At 43.3% G+C, this 18974-nt stretch overlaps 1 pseudogene; it reads left to right on the top strand.

Annotated features, from left to right (window-relative positions):
- LOC102811085 overlaps window positions 1-18974 on the top strand; it is a 29435-nt pseudogene that overhangs the window by 4658 nt on the left and 5803 nt on the right.

The following is an 18974-nucleotide window of genomic DNA, read 5'->3' as shown; positions in this document are numbered from 1 at the left end:
AGCTTCAGTTTGAATTTGCATATGAGTAATTGATGGTCTGTTCCAGAGTCTGCCCCTGGCCTTGTTTTGACTGATGATATGGAGCTTTTCCATCGTCTCTTTCTGCAGATGTAGTCAATTTGATTTCTTTGTATTCCATCTGGTGAGGTTCATGTGTATAGTTGTCTCTTATGCTTTCTAAAGAAGGTATTTGAACTGAACAAATCATTGATTTTGCAGAATTCTATCATGCGTTCTCCAGCATCGTTTCTATCACCAAGGCCATGGTTTCCAACTACTGATCCTTCCTCTTTGCTTCCAACCTTTGCATTCCAATCACTAGTAATGATCAATATACAGGGTAGATAGGGACAGGCAACTTAGATATTGGCCACCTAAAATGAGGGAACAATAAAGGCACAAAGTGACTGGGTTACAATTTTCAAGATGGAGTTTAGTTTAAGAGTGTGTGGGGATAGTGAATAATTGTTATCAGGACTGATTGTGAGGGTTGGAAATGTAAAGGTAGACGTTTTGTAGCAAGGAAGGGAGTGATTAACTCTCCAGTCTAGGAGCGGAGGTCTCTAGGACCATCAACGGAGAAAAGCTGAGAGTGGGACCCTACCCAGAGAAGCAGCGAGGCCCGAGATAGAGGCAGAGACGATGATGTGGAGTGATGAAGCAGCTGGGGACTTTGGATCCAGAGAGGGAGAGGGACTGTGTGCTGAAGAATGGGGGGGGGGGCAGGGGAGAGTGTAGGGGGCGGGCTTATAGGGTATACCCTTTGGTTGGTTGATGATGCATGGAGGGGATTGGAACCATGGCAATGAAACGTTATACGGTGGAATGAATGTAAAACTAAAGTTCTCTCATGTAAAATATCATATAATTCACAATAAAACATGAAAAAAAAAAAAAAGGGTGTGTGGAGGAAGATAGAATCCCCACTGTATAGTTTTCATCTTGTCCAGATGGGTCTGATTAAAAGAGATAGGGATAAGATTCTTATGATTCAATAATTCAACAATTCAGTAACTGTTATCATGACTAATTGCTACTTTCACAACAGTAAGGGTAGAAGTTTTATAACAAAAGGGGGGAGTAGTTAATCTTACAGTCCAGAAACAGAGGACCCTAGGACCATCAAGGGGGAAGAGCACAAGCAGAATGTGGGAAGTTATACAGAGAAGCAGCAACACCAGAGATGGAGACAGAGATGATGACATGGAGAGATAGAGTAGCTGAGGACTCTAGATTCATGAGAAGAGAAAGGCTGTGTGCTGGCAGCCAGGAGGGAGGTTTGCCGTATGTGCCCTTTGGTTATTTAAATGATTATATATTCCTGAGTGCAGAGTGTTTTGGTGTACACCAAAAAAAAAAAAAAGTAAATCAGAGAGATAGAAGTTTCAAATACTATTGAATGATGCTGCATGGAGGGGATTGTATTCATTGCAATGAAATGATGAGTCTAAAATCAATGTTCTCCCATGTAAACTATCACTCAATTCACAATAAAAACTTGAAGAAAAAAAAGAGGTTATGTGTTTGACTGCCCTATGGATATTGATTTCTCCTGTTGTAAAATAGATATACATGTGTGATAGAAATGAATATTGGTAATTATGATTACAAAGAGCTTGTAAGCCTGCCTTCAGCTTATACTTGATTGGATTTTCTATAAAAGGAATTAGAATTTGCCCAGAAGAAATAGGTTTACATTTGCATTGGAAAAGACAGGCAGACCAACCCAGAACTGCTGAGAGAACAGGAGATTCATGATTGACAGAAAGACCTGCAGGAAAAAAAGTGTACTGTTTGACTTTTTTAGTTTCAAGAAAGCTGTATTTTGCTTTGGAAACATCAAAGCAAGAAAAGTCTGCCCATCAGAGATAAATATCTACCTTATCTAACCTTCTAGGACTGAAAGTTAAAAGGTACCCACAAGCAGTCTAGTGTGCTCACTGGTGACCACCTGGGTCTACTTGTTGAGTAGAATTGGGGGAAATGTGTCAGTGAAGACATGGGCTGAATTTGGACAAATTACAGTGGCACCTGTTGACCTTAAGATGAGAGACAGAAGAGGGAGGACTGGCTGGTCTAAGTTTAGGAAGATGTGTGAACTCATGTGCACTAACCTATCCCATGAGGGCTAGGACTGAGAGTGAAGGGGCCAGCTGGTCTGAAGTGCAGGGAGGTATTTGTGAACTCCGAAATTTGCAGCTGGTACCTATTTGACCTGGCGTCCAGGTGTGGCGCTGTAGGCTAATGCGTCAGACTGAAAAGTCATTTGAACTGCAGGGTTGGTGGTTCAAACTCACTGCTGCTCCTTGGAAACCCTACACAGGGTTGCTATGGTTGGAATCAACTCGACGGCACTTAACAACAGCAACACCTATTTGACCTAGCTTGGATGTCTAGAACAGAGCTGACCAGAACACGACCAGATAAAGAGAAAGATGTTTGATACTGTGCAAAAAGAAGACTCCAAAATAGAAACATAACCTATTTGTTGTTGTTAAGTGCCATCAAGTTGGTTCCAACCCATAGGAACCCCATTATTAAGCCTCAAGAAGGACAAAAACAAACATCTGGATCAGGGGATCCATCAGCATGGGGCCAAAATAGAGCCCAATGAATTTACCACCATGGAGTTAATTATGTTGTCGTTGTTGTTAAGTGCCATCAAGTTGGTTCTAACTCATAGTGACCCTGTATAGGGTTTCCAAGGAGTGGCTGGTGAGCTTGAACCCCAATCTTGAAGTTCAAACCGACATTGCAGTCCACTGCATTAACCCACAGTACCACACCAGGATTCCTGGAGTTAACTATTGTTGTTGTTGTTAAGTGTCGTCAAGTCGTTTCCGATCCATAGCGACCCTATAGGGTTTCTGAGGAGTGGCTGGTGAGCTTGAACCACCAATCTTGGGATTCAAACCAGCTTTGCAGTACAGTGCATTAACCTATTATAGATGAAGGCAAACGAAAGAAATCAACACAAAATCATGATTGGCAGCAGATCAATTCATCAATGTTGCAGGAAGGACTATAGGCCATGAATGGGATATGAACCCAATTGCAGATTTAAAAGTTTACAGGATTGGTTCTGGGACTTTGACTATCTGGCTACATGGTGCTCAGGTTATGACTCATGAATGACTGTGTGGCCCTGAGTCCTAACTATCAGGACCTTAACTTTTAGATAACATGCAACTACTTTAGGTAAATCATTGGAGAGCCAGCCAGGCAAGTTCCCTGATTCCAGGTGCAAGCCTGAAGGCAGACTTACCCCTCCTTAACTTCTTTTAGGGACTCTTTGGGAGTTGTAATGTACTTTCAAACACTCAGCCTGAGGGCAAAACTGCCCTGTGGCTGGTTAATGGTCAGAAAGAGCTCAATGGAATCTGCATTTATATCAACATTCAATCTGGAACTAGGGCTCCCACTATAAACCACAGCCTTCCACAACCAAGTTTTAGACTTTAATCTCTAATACAATGGGCAGAGGCCACTCCTTAGGACTGCAGGACCATGGTGTGAGTGGCAGAGGCTGCCGAAAGCAGCCAAAATGAGCTGGAGAGGAGATGGAGTCACCAGGAAGTACAAGGAGGTTTTATAGAGTTTGGAGCTTACTTGGGTGTCTACCTTGGCTTTCAGAGCAGCGAGTCTCCCACCCCAAGCAGACTGCTGCTTTGGGTCATGGTTCATGTTGTACTCTAGTAACACCAGTTGCTTCCATGCCCAGAGCATCTTTCTCTAAATCTGCCTGTACTCCAGGAGCACAGATCCGCACTTGGGGACTCCCCACATTTGTCAGTCTGCTTCTGAACCCTGTGCACTCTGGACCACCTTGTGAAGTGGGAACAATGAATCTCAGGGAGTCTCCACTATGAGATGGAAACGCTGAACTGCCTAGTGTCGGGACTTTCAGTCTTGCCTACTTCTTCCATGGACCAGGAAGTCCCCATCCCCTCCTCCCTCCCCAGCCTGGGCCAGCTGCCTCCTCTGCCTCTACAGCCCCTTCCTAAAATAGGGAACCTGCGGGGCTTCTTGGAAAACCTTACTAGAAAAGCCCAGGACAGGGGCTTTCTTTGGTTCTCTACTAGATCACCAATGTCTGTCCCAGTGTCTGGGATGTATATAGTAGACACTCAGTAAATGTTCATTGAGTGGATTCTCAGTGGTGAATGATTTCTAAGACTCCCATGTTGTTGTTTTTATGTTCCATCCAGTAAGTTACACAGATGCCAATGTTTTCAAGAGTGGATGGTGGATTTGAACTGCTGATCTTGAGATTACCAGTTATGCTTATCCTATAGCATCCCAACCCCCCTTCCTCCCCACCCTGAAGCAGCAATGATGGACTCAGCTAAAGCCCTGATGTGGCCCAACCCCAACATCTGCTACTTTGCCTCTCCAAGTCTCGCTGATTCAGGGAGCCTAAGAGACCTCTTGGAATATGAAAGTATTAATCACACACTTTGCCCATTTTAGAGTTTGTTTACTGTAAATAGACCACACACAAAATTTCTGTATTTTACTTCCATGTAGCATGTTTTACAGGCTAACTGATTTTAGCCACCTTGCAGTAGGACCTGACAGAGAACACCAACCCACGTGAGGGGCTGGAACCAGAGTTCTGAAGAACTATACATGTGCAACACCTTAAAATATTTGTCTGTTTTGTCAAGGGCTTCATTCTTCTTGGATCAGCTATCAACACTCACAGAAGCAGCAGTCAAAAAATCAATATTGCTTTAGGCAAATCTACTGCACAAGACCTTTTTAAAGTGTTGAAGAGCAAAGATGTCAGCTTGAAAACTAAGGTGTGCCTGACCCAAGCCATGGTATTTTCAATAACCTCATATGCATGCGAAAGCTGGACAGAGAATAAGGAAGACCATAGAAGAATTGATGCTTTTGAGTTATGGTGTTGGAGGAGAATAAAAGTGCCATGAGCTGCCAAAAGAACCAATAGATCTGTTTTGGAAGAAGTGCAGCCAGAGTGCTCCTTGGAGGCCAAGATAGCCAAACTTCATCTCTCATACTTTGGACATATTGTCAGGAGGGACCAGTTGCTGGAGAAGGATATCAAGTTTGGTAAGGTGGAGGGTCAGAGAAAAAGAGGAAGACCCCCAACGAGATGGATCAGCCAGGCGGCATCATTGATGGACTCAAGCATGGCAACAGTAGTGAAGTTGGCCCAGGATCGGGCAGTGTTTCGTTCTGCTGTGCATAAGGTCACTATGAGTCGATACTGACTCGATGGCACCTAACAACAACAACAACCAGAGGCAGAGGCATTCGCAGTGAAATCCATCTTGAATAGATGCGCATGCACCCAATTAGCATGGCTCTCCACTTCCTAGAAATCCCCTCCTATCCCTATGAGTAAACATAATGCCTTTTCCCTACCTAAAATGTTTCTGTGTGCTGTTGAGTCACTGCTGACTCATAGCAACCATGTGTGGGGTTTTTGAGAGTAACCGGATGTGTTTGAACTGCCAGACTTGCAAAGACCAATTTAGTGTTTATCCTACAGCACCACTCCAGCAAAACTTTTATTCCAGTAGTCGAGGGTTAAGTATTGCATTCAGCCCTCCCCATCTCTGCTTGCAGGCTTCTTTCCTATAACAAACCTTTGCTTGTATGGAAACTCTGCCTCTCCTGACTTTTCTTAATAGGTAAAAGGCAAGACCCTTCTTTTGTGGGCAGAGTAGCAATTCACACTCCTAGCAGCACCTGCACTGCCCTCCCTGCCCAGTCTTCCTGTGTGTGGCGCTGAGCTTACCAGTTGGTCTAGCCCATCCCCTGGTTGACCTCACCACCACCACTGAGGACATATTTGGTGGATGAAATGACACCAAGGCCTCGTCAGAAATTTCCAGCAGCCTCCCTTGTTACCCGCCCAATGCTGGTGTAACTGAAGCTAATAAAAACACCCCAAAGAGCAGAAAGAAGAGTGTTTATTAAGCTTGTGCACAAAGTTGAGACAGAAAAGGGCATTCCCAAGACTCTGTCTGCTTCTAAGAACTTACATTGCTTTTACAGGATAAGGATTATATCATAATCATATTATACATGGGATTTCAGGTTAAGTATGCAACATGAGCGATACAAAGGTGACAACCCTTAGTGTCTCACTATATTAAATCTAGTGTGCTAAGGTCTTTAGGAAACCCTGGTGTGGTCTGTATGGTAAGCAGTGGACTGGTAACTGCAAGGTCAATAGTTAAAACTCACCTGTTCCTCTCAGAAACCTTATGCAGGGTCTCTATGATTCAGAACCGAATGGACAACACACAACAACAGTGTCTCTAGGGGGGTCCTGGTATGACCCACAGCCATTCCTCAGAAACTCTATGCAAAGTGCCTATGAGTCAGAACTGACTCCACAAGCACATAACAACAACATCAACAACATCTCTAGGGTTAGTGACCTGTGATTTAATAGTTGTTTTTTTCTCTGTTTTTCTCTTGCTCATTGGCGTCATCAGGTCTGACCATTCACTGGTGGTGGTGGTGTGCTGTGGAGTTGGTTCCAACTCATAGTAAACCTGCATAGGGTTTCTGAGGCTGTAAATCTTTATGGGAGCAGAAAGCCTTATCTTCTTCTGCAGAACAGCTGGTAGTTTCAAACTGTTGACCTTGAGGTTAGCAGCCCAATTCATAACCACTACACTTCCAAAGCTCCTTGACCACTGGTTAAAAAAAAAAAAAAAAATTCTTGTTGTCGAGTTCTTAGACTTTTAAAATATATTTTGGCCATTAGACCCTTATCTCATAGATGATTTGCAAATATTTTCTCCTATTCTGGAGGCTGTTTGTCTTCACTTTCTTGATAATGTCCTTTGATGCACAGGTTTTAATTTTCATGAAGTTCAATTTATCCATTTTTTTCTTTTGCTGCTTTTGGTAACATTTCTAAGAATCCGTAACAAATCTAAGGTGTGGTGCAGTAAATTATTTAGTATGGCCCTTCTGTCCTGATGTAGCGCTTGTAGGTTAATGTGCCAGACTGCAAACCTATTTGAACTGCAAAGTCAGTGATTCAAGCTCACCAGCTGCTCCTCAGAAACCATATACAGAGTCTCTATGGGTCAGAACTGACTCTACAGCACTTAACAACAAAAACAACCCATAGTCCTCCATTTTGTGATGTATTTGTGTATGTCTGTGCCTATAGTTGTGACACCATTTTGGAGTGAGTTGTCAAATGCAACATGTTGTTTGATTTCCTGATTTCTCCTTCTAGGAGTTTTGGTTGTGGATCCAAGTAAAATGAAATCCTTGGCAGTTTCAATCTCTTCTCCATTTATCATGATGTTGCTTATCGATCCAGTTGTGAGGATTTCTGCTTTGTTTCTTTTGAGGTGTAAAACATATTGAAGGTTGTAGTCTTTTATCCTCATCAGTAATTGTTTCAAGTCTGCTTTCAGCATGCAAGATTGTATCTTTTGCATACTGCAGGGTATTAATGAGTCTTCCTCCAATCCTGATGCCATGTTCATCTTCATTTAATCCAGCTACTCAGATTATTTGCTCAGGGTACAGATTGAATAAATTTGGTAAAAGGATACAAGCCTATTGTATGTCTTTCCTGGGTTTAAACCACCCGGGGTTTCCTTGTTCTATTTATGTACAGTTTATACATAAACACAATGAAGTGTTCTGGAATTTCCATTCTTCATAATGTTATCTGTAGTTTGTTCTGATCCACACAGTCAAATGTTTCAACACAGTAAAAAAAAAAAAAAAAAAAAAAAAAACAATAACAAAATACACAAGTAAACATCTTTCTGATATTCTCTGCTTTCAGCCAAGATCCATTTGATAAGAGCAAAGATATCCCTTATTCCATGTCCTCTTTTTAATCCAGCTTGAATTTCTGGAAGTTTCTGTTTGTGTACTGCTGCAACCATTTTTTAACTATCTGCTATAAAATTTTACTTGTATGTAATTTTAATGAATTATACAATAATTTCTGCATTCTGTTGGGTCACCTTTCTTTGGAATGGGCACAAATACAGATGCTTTCTAGTCAGCTAGCCAGGTAACTGTCTTCCAGATTTTGGGCACCTCCAGAGCTACATCCATTTGTTGAAACATTTCCGTTAATATCACACCAATTCCTGGTACCTTGTTTTTCACCAATGCCTTTAGTGCATCTTAGACTTCTTCCTTCAATATCATCAGTTCTTGATCATACGCTATCTCTTGAAATGATTGAACCAATTATTTTTGGTACCATGACTCTGTGTGTTCCTTCCACCATCTTTTGATGTTTTCTGCATCAGTCCATATTTTATCCATAGAATTCTTCAATACTGCCAATTAAGCTTCAGTTCTTTCAGCTTGAGAACTGCTGGGTGTTCTTTCTGTTTGGTTTCCAACCCATGTTTTTTCCACATTTCTTTATAATACTTTGTCTTCTCAAGTTACCTCTGAATTTTTCATGCAGCTCTCTTATTCATCGTTTCTTTCAGTTGTTTTAGCTTCTCTACATGCAAGAGCAAGTTTCAGAGTCTCTTCGGTTGCTTCTTTCTTTCCTGTCTTTTTAATGATCGCTTACGTTCTTCATCTATGATGTTCTTGGTGTCATTCCACAACTCATCTGGTCTTTGGTCATTAATGTCAAATCTATTCTTGAGATAGTCTCTAAATTCTGGTAGTTTATACTCGAGGTAGTATTTTGGCTCATGTGGATTTGTTTTAATGTTGTTTACCTTCAACTTGAACTTGCATATAAGCATTTGATGCTGTGTTCTATATTCAACCTTGACCTTCTTCTGGCTGATGATACTGAGCTTCTCCATCATCTCTTTCTACAGATGTAGTCTATTTGATTTCTATGTATTCCATCTGGCAAGGTACAACTTTATAGCTGCTATGTACATTATTGAAAAAACGGTATTTGCAATGAATAAGTTATTGGTCTTGCAAAATTCTATCATGGAATCTCCAGCATCATTTCTTTCACCAAGATCATGTTTTCCCAATTACTGACCCTTCACTTTATTTCACACTTTCGTATTCCAGTCACCAGTAATTATCAATGCCTCTTGATTGCATGTCTGATAAACTTCAGATTGAATAAGTTGATAAAAATCTTAAAGCTTTTCATCTTTGGTTTTAGTGGTTGGTACATAAATCTGAATAATAGTCATACTAACTGGTCTTCCTTATATGTGTATGGACATTATCCTATCAGTGACAGAATTATACTTCAAGATAGATCTTGAAATGTTCTCTTAAATGATGAATATGATACCATTTCTCTAAAATTTGTCATTTCCAGTATAGTAGACTATTCAATATGAATGTCAGATTCACAGTGGCCAATACCAGTCAGTCCATTTCAGCTCACCATTACCTATGATATCAATCTTGATGTGTTCATTCACTTTTGATGACTTCCAATTTTCCTAGATCCATATTTAATACTTTCTATGTTCTGATTAGTAATGGATGTTTGCAGATGTTGTCTCATTGAGTCATACCTCATCAGCAAATGAAGGTTCCAAAAACTTTGCTGTATCCACATCATTAATGTAGACTCTAATTTATTAAGGAGGCAGCTCTTCCCCAGTCATATTTTGAGGGCCTTCCAACCTGAGGGACTCATCTTCAGGAATAAAGCAGACAATACTCTGCTCATTTTCATACAATTTAGTGGCTTATTTTTCAGAAGAGATCCACCTATTCAGCAATGTATTGAAACTATGCCGCACACTAGGCTACTGACAAGAAGTGATAGTAATGGAATTAAGAATTCATATGAATAGATGGAGATTAAATATAAGCTTATAAATACAGTATCAGCATGTATGAAGAATGTGTAGGAGCTGTTGGGGAAAAAAAAATTTTTTTTCTTTAAGGGATTTATATAAAAAGTGTTAAAGTGTTGGGAGCAGCTGAGCCGAAGTTCTCTGACTTGGGGGTGAGATGTCACTTTGAGGACCATCATGTACCTGATCAAGCCATAGTATTTTCAGTTGCCTTATTGTTGTTGTTGTTGTTGTTGTTGTTAGGTGCCATCGAGTCATTAGTGACTCATAGCGACCTTATGCACAACAGTCCTGGGCCAACATCACAACCATTGCTATATTTGAGCCCATTGATGCTACCACTGTGCCAATCCACCTCACTGGGGGTCTTCCTCTTTTTCTCTGACTCTCCACCTTACCAAACAGTTAATCAAAATTAATCGCCTTATATGCATGCAAATGCTGTGCAACGAATAAGGAAAACCAGAGAAGAATTGATGCATTAGAATTACTGCATTGACAAAGAATACGGAATAAACCATGGGCTGCCAGAAAAATCAATGTGTCTTGGAAAAAGTACTGGCAGAATGTTCCTTAGAAACCAGAATGGCAAGCCTTTGTCTCGCATATTTTGAACATGTCATTAGGATGGATGCATTTCAGAAAATCAAGGCTTTTCAATTCAGAGGAAATAAACACAGCAGTGGCCGGACCGCAAATCCTATGGAAAGCCACTGAACTCCACAGACACTAGGTGGAGCCTCTGGGTCGGTGGAGAGAACGCCGCTTCACGCACACCAGGCTTCCAAGAAAGCGGAAGCGGAAGTGCAGATCTTCAGAGTGGCGGAAGGGTTTGGTTGCGCTGCGGTTCGCATTCCCCAGAGAGTTGGGTGTTGTTTCTGTCGGTGTCCTTCCTGGTCCGGTACTCCTGTCCTCTGCGCGGTGCAGGCCTCTCCGGGCTGCCTCCTGGAGCCGCGCCGTGCCGGGGTCTCTCACAGTCGTCACGTCCGAGAACCGACCCACCCTGCCCGCGACCTCCGGGAGCGCAGCTGCCTTCTGCACGGCCCTGGGGTATACCTTGTCTCAGTGCCTGAACAGGTAAAATCGTGTACATCGCCCCTGAGCTAAAGTGAGCTTCCCATGCCAGCATCAGCTTCCATGGGAGTTTGTGAGAAATGCATAGTCACGGGCTCCCAGAGGCCCTTGGAAGTTTGGCTGAGTCTAACTGCCCGATCTCCCCTCCGTAAGTCGGCCACTCACAGGGCTCCGCTGGGGTTTCTGTGCTTCATCAAAGCGGGACTGTGAAGTATTGCTGGTCATGCAAAAAGTACGTTTGTGGTAGGATAAACACTGGACCGCTAGGACACTTTGAACCGCAAGGTCAGTGGTTCAAACCCACAGGCCGCACTTTGGAAACCCTGTACAGGGTGGCTGTGAGTCAGGATTGACTTGACAGCACTAAACAGCAACAGCTTTGAATAATTGGTGCCCAGTTGTGATGCTGTGGATGAGCACTGGACTGCTAACTGCAAGATCGGCAGTTCAAACCCACCAGCTGCGTCTCAGAAACCCCGTACAAGGTCGCTACTGAGTCGGAAATGATTAGATGGCACTTAACAACAAGGTAGATGAAAAATTAAGAACTAGGATTTGGAAGTAGTACTGTATTTGGTGGTGATGGTGTGCCTTGGAGTTGGTTCCGACTCACAACGACCCTGTATAGAGTTTCTGAGGCTGTAAATCTTTACAGGAGCAGAAAGCCTCATCTTTTTCTCGCGGAACAGCTGGTAGTTTTGAACTGCTGACCTTGTGGTTAGCAGCCCAATTCATAACCGCTACGCTACCAGAGCTCGTTAGTACTATATTTTGGATCATCTTTATTCCAACCAGGAGGAAAGTATTAATAAGAGGCACATTTCGAGGAATTCTTTTGGCTGTAAAGCAGACATTTTTGTGATGATGACCGTGTGAGAAACAATATGACCAACCAGCTGTAAAGTGGCGGAACAAGTTTAATATGGGTGATGACTGATTTATAGAGATCACACACCCAGTATTTGTCCAAGATCTGAAGTTTGGCTGAAGCAGCATTTTTGTAGGACTGGATGCTGGTGAGTCAGTCACAGATTTGCTAACAAATAGTGTCACCCTTGTAACAGGCTGCAGCAAAAACCATGTACATTCCCAGTGTCAGAACAGTGAATATTAGGAGTGAGGGCCCAGTGGAAGGCATGTGTAATAAAGCTCAACAAAATCTTCAAATCCTTAAGGGTCAGACACAGTACAGTGTTGCAAAAAGGACTTCATCCTTTGTAGTAATTATTCAGCCAGTTGTTGTTGTTAAGTGCTATCTAGTCAGTTCCGATCCATAGTGCCTAATTCATAACCACTATACTAACAGAGCTCCTTTGTTTAAATAAATGTGACATGTGCAACTATTGTTGTTGTTAAGTGCCGTCGAGTCGGTTCCGACCCATAGCGACCCTGTACAGGGTTTCCGAGGGTGTAAATCTTTACGGGAGTAGAAAGCCTCATCTTTCTCCCGCGGAGCTGCTGGTAGTTTCGAACTGCTGACCTTCAGGTTCGCAGCCCGATTCGTAACCATAGTAATTTTGAATATGAAGAAGCAGAGCTTAAATTGATGAGTAAATAATGTGTGTGCCATCTGTAATGTGACTAGAGAGTGTTTCTTTTTAAAACAAGTGTAATAGTAGTGTAGAATGAAGATAGCATGTGTGTATCAAACCTGCTGCATGTAAGAGCAACCAAAGGATATCATTTTATGGAACAAAGAAGGAAAAAGCACAGAGACTTTAGGGTAAGGAGCACCTGCAGAAAATGGGACTTCAAAAGGTTCATGGGAAAATAAACTCTAATTCCATTTGCCATGAGCTGTTTGAAACCCCATTGTTTATCATTTCAACAATTTAAAGTATCTAAAAAAAGTGTCCTTTTGAAATCATTAGCAGATTTTTTACTGTTAGCACCATGATTCACTGGAATTTTTGTAAATGCAAGTAGTCTTTATAGATATAGATTTAGGTAGTTGTTACATGTTGTTGAGTCGATTCTGACCCACAGTGACCCTGTATAGTGTTTCCAAGGAGCGACAGGTGAGCCTGAACCGTCCACCTTGCTGTTCATACCGGCTTTGCAGTCCAGTACATTAAGCTGCAGCACCACACATGTGTGGGATGTAATGGGATGATCCAGACCCAGTTAACCTTAAAAAGTACATTATGTCCACACTGCAATTGCTCATCTGTAATTTTATTGCTCTACGTTAGCATGGCATACTGTGAGTCAGAATTGACACCCTGGCACACAAAGACAACTAGGTTGGCATGAACTCTTTGAAATACCCACTTCTTTATAGTCCAATAATGTCTCTATTTCTTTCCTTTTAATCTACTCAGACCAAGAAAGTAAGTTTCTTTTTTGTTTTAATGGTATCCTTTCATGCTGTCTTTTTTGTATTTGTGGTAAAAACCATTGAAGAAAACATTTGCTACTTCAATTCTAGTAAGAGTCAGTAACATTAATTACTTTCACATATGTGCAACCAGCAACACTGGTCTTAAGTTTTTCCATCACCCTTTGCAAGAACTCAGTGCCTCTTTGCATTAACTCCCCTTCTTGGCTCCCAGCTGCCCCTGGTAGCCAGTTGGTCTGTATGCATTGGCCTAAGTGGGATCACTAAGCATAGTGTTTTCAAGGTTGGAATATATGAGAATTTCACTGAACTTTATTACTGAATGCTATTTCATTGTATGGATACACTGCATCTTGTTTTTCTATGCATCTGTTTATGGACATTTGGGCTGTTTTTACTTTGAGGCTATTATGAATATTGCTGCGATGAACATTCGTGTCAGAGTACCTGTACTTTGAAGCCTTTTGGATATCCACCTAGGAATGAAAATTTATGTGTTATGGTAGTTGTGTGTTTGGCTTTTGAAAAACTGTACTGCTTTTCCACAGAGGTTGTGCCTTTTTTTCAATCCCACACAATTTCTCAACAGTCTTTCCAAGTCTTGTTGTGTGTTTTTCTGTTAGGAACTGTCCTAGTACGGGTGAGGTAATATCGCATTGTGGTTTCATTTTTATTTCCCTATTGACTAATCAGCACTGGACTGCAAACCGCAGGTTGGCATTTTGAGAAACCCTCTATAAGGTCACTATGAGTTGGAACCGACTCAACGGCACTTAACAATAATAACTAATGGCAGAGAATATCTGTTCAGACATGAATTTGAGGAAGTCCAGTTTATCTGTTTTGTTATTTTATGCCTGTACTTTTGGCATATGTAAGAAGCTATTGTTGAAAACTAGTGTGTGGAGAAAAATGTTCATATTTTTTTTTAATTGTGAAAACATTGCATGCTTAAAATTTTTTTTTAAATGTTTAGAGGTAAATGATCATTAAACACAACTTGAATTCTTAAAATCTGTAGAAAAATGTGGTGCGTTTATTTTTCTCCATCTTTCTGGGCATAACTGTTGTTAAGTACCATCAAATCAGTGCCGACTCATAGCGACCCTGTATAGGTTTCCAAGGAGCAACTGAGTGACTGGTGAATTTGAACTGCCAACTTTGTGGTTGAAACCGACCTTGTGGTCCAGTGCTTTGTACCACAGCACTACACCAGGACTCCTGGGGCTGGCTTTTGTTGTTGTTAAGTGCCGTTGAATCGGTTCTGACCCATAGCAACCCTGTATGGGGTTTCCAAGGAGCAGCTGGTGAGCTTGAACCGCTGATCTTGCGGTTCAAACTGACTGCAGTCCAGTGTATTAACCCACAGTGCCACACCAGGACTAGTAACTCTTAATTTGAAGGGAACAGAGAGACTAAAGAATGAAGCTGGAAGCTCCAGGTTTGTGGTATGGGAGTTTATTAAGATGCTTACTTTCCAAATGAAGCCCTGGGAAGCAGGAGGGCAGACTCGAGTCTCTGCACCCATCGTGTGAGGTGGGAGTTATATGAGTCTGATGAACCAAGGTGGCTTCGTGCCAGACGTCTGGCCCTTCAGGCCACCCCAGCAGGTGTTATATTAGAGTAATTTAGCAAGCCTAAGTAAACTAGCAAAAAGTAAGAGCATAGCCATTTTCATCCCTGCAAAGCGTATTTTCCTTACAGTCTAGCCCTGGAGAAGAGCTCATGCAATTCGGCACAGCCCCTCTTCTACAAGTTCCCTGAGGACCCTGAGTCAAAGTGTCCTAACTAGGTAGGGACAGGCAGTGTTGCTGCAGCTGGAGGCAAAGGCCACAGCAACCGTATAGGCAAACACAGCAAAACGATTCTATAACCAGGGGAAGGCGTATGCCCAGCAAAAACCCTAAGACGCTAAAGGAGGAAGAAGAAGAAAAAGGTGACCACAACAGACGAGCCATCAGGTTTATGCAGTGGCTCTGTCTGCTTCTTCATGTGACCTAACTCATCAGTGGTGGTCCGGCGGTAGCAGGTATATAGTCACGGCCTGTAGTCCTGACTGTGGATGTCTCCCGCCTTGGTGCTTATTAGAATGTTTAAAACCATCTTGTTCTTGTGGGTTACATTCCTTATCTGGGTAATTTCACCCATTAATAACCACAGGCTTTATTTGTTATTGATCAGGGCCTGTTCAGTAGAATTGGTCAGAGCTTCAAATTGTCCCATTACTTCTAAGGAGCCAGAGGAAAGAACGAACGCAGTTATAAAGTAATCATGGAAAACACTGGAAAACACTGCACTTGGTCCACCTGGCTTTTATCACATGGTAATTCAGATGTCATAGTATAGAACCGTACACGTCCCTGCACCATAGGGCATTCCCGAAGTATAGTACCTTTTCTAATTGTGTGGTCACAGGTAGCAGCCATACATCCATTAGGAGTGAGGTATATGCTCTTGTGGCTATGTTGGAATATTTTTACTGCAACCAACCTTTGGCATTCGGCATGATCATCTGTTGTGAGTGGGATATAGGAGTCTAACCCACTTCTTAGGTGCAGGACTTGGAAGGAGACCAGGGAAACTCTGGGGTTCTTGGCTCAAAACAGACAGAGGCAGGTTTCCCCAGAACACTCTGTTTGGGTACCAACCAACCTAAACCTTTCCTTTCGTAACTGTGAGAGGCATTTCGGTCTATTATAGGACACAAGTTTCCGTGACAACCTGAACCCTGGAAATGATGAAATTGTGCTTCCCTTCTGCTGCTGTCCCCCACTTATATAGAGCCTTGAGCATGCTCCCATATTTCTCCCCCGAATTTCCAATGCATTCCTACCACAGGCTCCACATTCCAAGGAATGCATGCTTTTCAGTGCTTAAGAAGGAAAGATGTTCACAGACCCAGGAATTACTTTTGTGAAAAGTGGACTGTGGGAAAGTTGGTGTGCCCACTATAGGAAAACATTGGCATCCTAAAAGGAAGATAGCAGACCAGTATGTCAGAAAGATAGGTGTTTAGTAGGTACCAAAAGGGGTAACTCTTCCCCTCTGTTAGATTATCTGCCTACAGAAGGATGGAGGATGAGTCACCAGTCCACTTCAGTGGGATAACCCAAGACAGGTGCTAATAGATGGTTCCACTTCCTGGTACCCATTCCTGGGACACTCGGGGGACCGGGCTGCATTGCTCCGCTACAACCTGGACAGATATGCTCCCAGAGCCTGGGATCTCATTTGTACCATGGCTAGAGGGTCACTTGAGACTCCTGGTTTGGCATATGGGGCTAACGCCTCAAAGCCTCAGGCAGCACCTTAGTTCACCCTTCCAGAGGAGCCTTGCCTGTCAGGGTGCACATCTGTTGTTTTAGGACACCATTCTTTCCACCTGTCCTTCTGACTGTGGCTTATAGAGCAGATGATAATGCCATTGTATCTTAGTCTTAGCTGCCCATTCATGCATATTGTGACCTGTTTACCTTGGTCACTGTCAGTCTTTTGGGGTGTCCTGTAATAACAATTTTACCCTTTATTGTAGCAGCCTGGTTTGCTCATTTGCACAGGAATGGCTGGGTTCAACCTATAACAGTGCCCACACATGCAAGAGCAACTTCCGTTCCTGCCCTGGAGGGAAGGAGCCCTATAGAATCCATCTGCCAGTCCATTGCTGGTTGTGTTCCCTTATGTATTTGTCCAGGATCATAGGGCAGAAGCCTAGGGTGTTGGCATCAGCACATGGGGCAACTTTGTACAGCAGCCACCAGATGACTGTACTTTATTGCGATGCCTATCTCTTTGGCTATTTCCCAACTAGCACTGGCACCATGGCATCAGCTTTTCTAGTGAATCCAGTGGGCAGCTTCTCCTTCTGGTGCTCCGATATACCTTGTTCTGTGTTGTGTACTTCTTGGTTTCCTGGCAAGACAAGAGATGAGTGGGCTGCTACACAAACAAACAGATGAGCATCTGAGTGTTAGAGGCAGTCCCAGATGTCCTGCCATAGGGTTTTCCCCACAGAACCTTGTTCGTTCCCTTTCACTGCTCCTTAAGTCAATGCACACAGTATGGGCCAACTGTCTGTACAAAGGGTTAAGGACCAAGGTTCCTGGGTGATGATCCTCCCACAGCCCTTAATTCAGTTCATTGATTGCCTTGCGCTCACGCTCGTCAGTTTCACAAGCTTTGGCTAGAGCCATGTGTGTGCTAGGTGTCTGCTAACCGCTGGCCTTTTCCTCTCTCAGCAGAGAAGGGAGGTGGATCGCGTGGCCCGGCTGTGTTGTACCCAGAGCTTTCACTTGCACAGTCAGCAGTTGGTTTTTCAAAAGCTTACTGCTGTTCTTCATCACAGTTCCAACAGGCACTCTCTTATTAGACAACAGAGCAATCTCAAACACTGGGCCAAGTGAGACATAAGTACCCTCCAACCCCCCTCCACACCCCAAAAGACCTGTGAAGGTCACGACTTCTTTTAGCTTGTTGTTGTTGTTAAGTGCCATTGAGTCGGTTCCGACCTATAGCGACCCAGAACAGAGTTTCTGAGGCTGTAAATCTTTACGGGAGCAGAAAGCCTCATCTTTCTCCCGCGGAGCAGCTGGGTGTTTCCAACTGCTGACCTTGCGGCTCACAGCCCGATTCGTAACCACTACGCTACCAGAGCTTCTTAGCTACTGACTATGGCTTCAGGCAATACATATGTCTTACTCAACCAGATGACCGACCCCTAGGAATTTACGGACATTCCAGCTCTCTGTACCTTTTTGAGGTTATGGCCCATCTTTTTCCCTGTAGCTGTGGGTGATTCAAGCATTTTGATAATCCTGCAACAGTCAGCAGAGTCTCACCAATGCAGTGAAACCAGTGGATGCTAGTGGGGGAAAGGGAAACTGTTTCTAACAGGGACACTATGTTCCCAACTGCTTTCACCACCCTCACCCGCAGGGGCCATTCTCCCACAGAGGTGCTCAGGGCCATGAACTGTCAGAGCAGGGGGTGGGGGTGGGAGCAGGCTTTCCACACACAAGGGTGCGCTCCGTTTCTGTGTTAGTCAGAGCTAGTCCTGTTGCTTGTGTGTCATTGACCATTGTGTTGTGACCTCTAAACGGGGCTTCCAGTTCTTCTGCAGGGCTCTGACCTCTGCTGCCACTCCTAGTCCCCAGGGACTGGCAGTGCCTACCTGGAGATATAGAATGGAGATATAGGACCCAGAGGGGGTAGTATTGTTGCTCGAGTTTCAGATTCTTTCAAAAACAGTCATCTTTTTTACTGTTATCTGTGCAACTAGTAAGCCCACCTGCGTCTGCACTCGGGGTTCCCATCAGGAGGCTTCTGGATGGCTGTCCAGCAGGGGCACAGCCTTCTTTCTCTCTCCCCACAGCTCACACCCCCTTTCCTCTAGCCCTCTCAGCTTTCACCTAAGTTGACTGTTCCCAGCCACAAGCTGCATGTAGGCACTGCTAGAGGGAGGGCCACATGTGAGATCCTGGCTTTCATTTCTGCAGCAAAGAATTCGTTGTCTGGACAACACCATGGTTGGAGTTGTTGTTGTTAAGTGCTGTTGAGTTGATTCCGACCCATAGCGACCCTGTATAAGGTTTCCAAGGAGCAGTTGGTGAGCTTGAACCACTGACCTTGCAGTTTAAACGACTTTGAAGTCTGACGCATTAGCCCACAGCGCCACATGTGAGATCCTGGCTTTCATTTCTGCAGCAAAGAATTCGTTGTCTGGACAACACCATGGTTGGAGTTGTTGTTGTTAAGTGCCATCGAGTCAGTTCCGACCCATAGCGATCCTGTACAGGGTTTCC

This window comes from Chrysochloris asiatica, unplaced genomic scaffold, assembly GCF_000296735.1.
Source record: "Chrysochloris asiatica unplaced genomic scaffold, ChrAsi1.0 scaffold00312, whole genome shotgun sequence".
In the NCBI taxonomy this organism is placed as follows: Eukaryota; Metazoa; Chordata; class Mammalia; order Afrosoricida; family Chrysochloridae; genus Chrysochloris; species Chrysochloris asiatica.
Note: the sequence above shows the minus strand (reverse complement) of the source record. Positions and strands in the feature narration are given on the sequence as shown.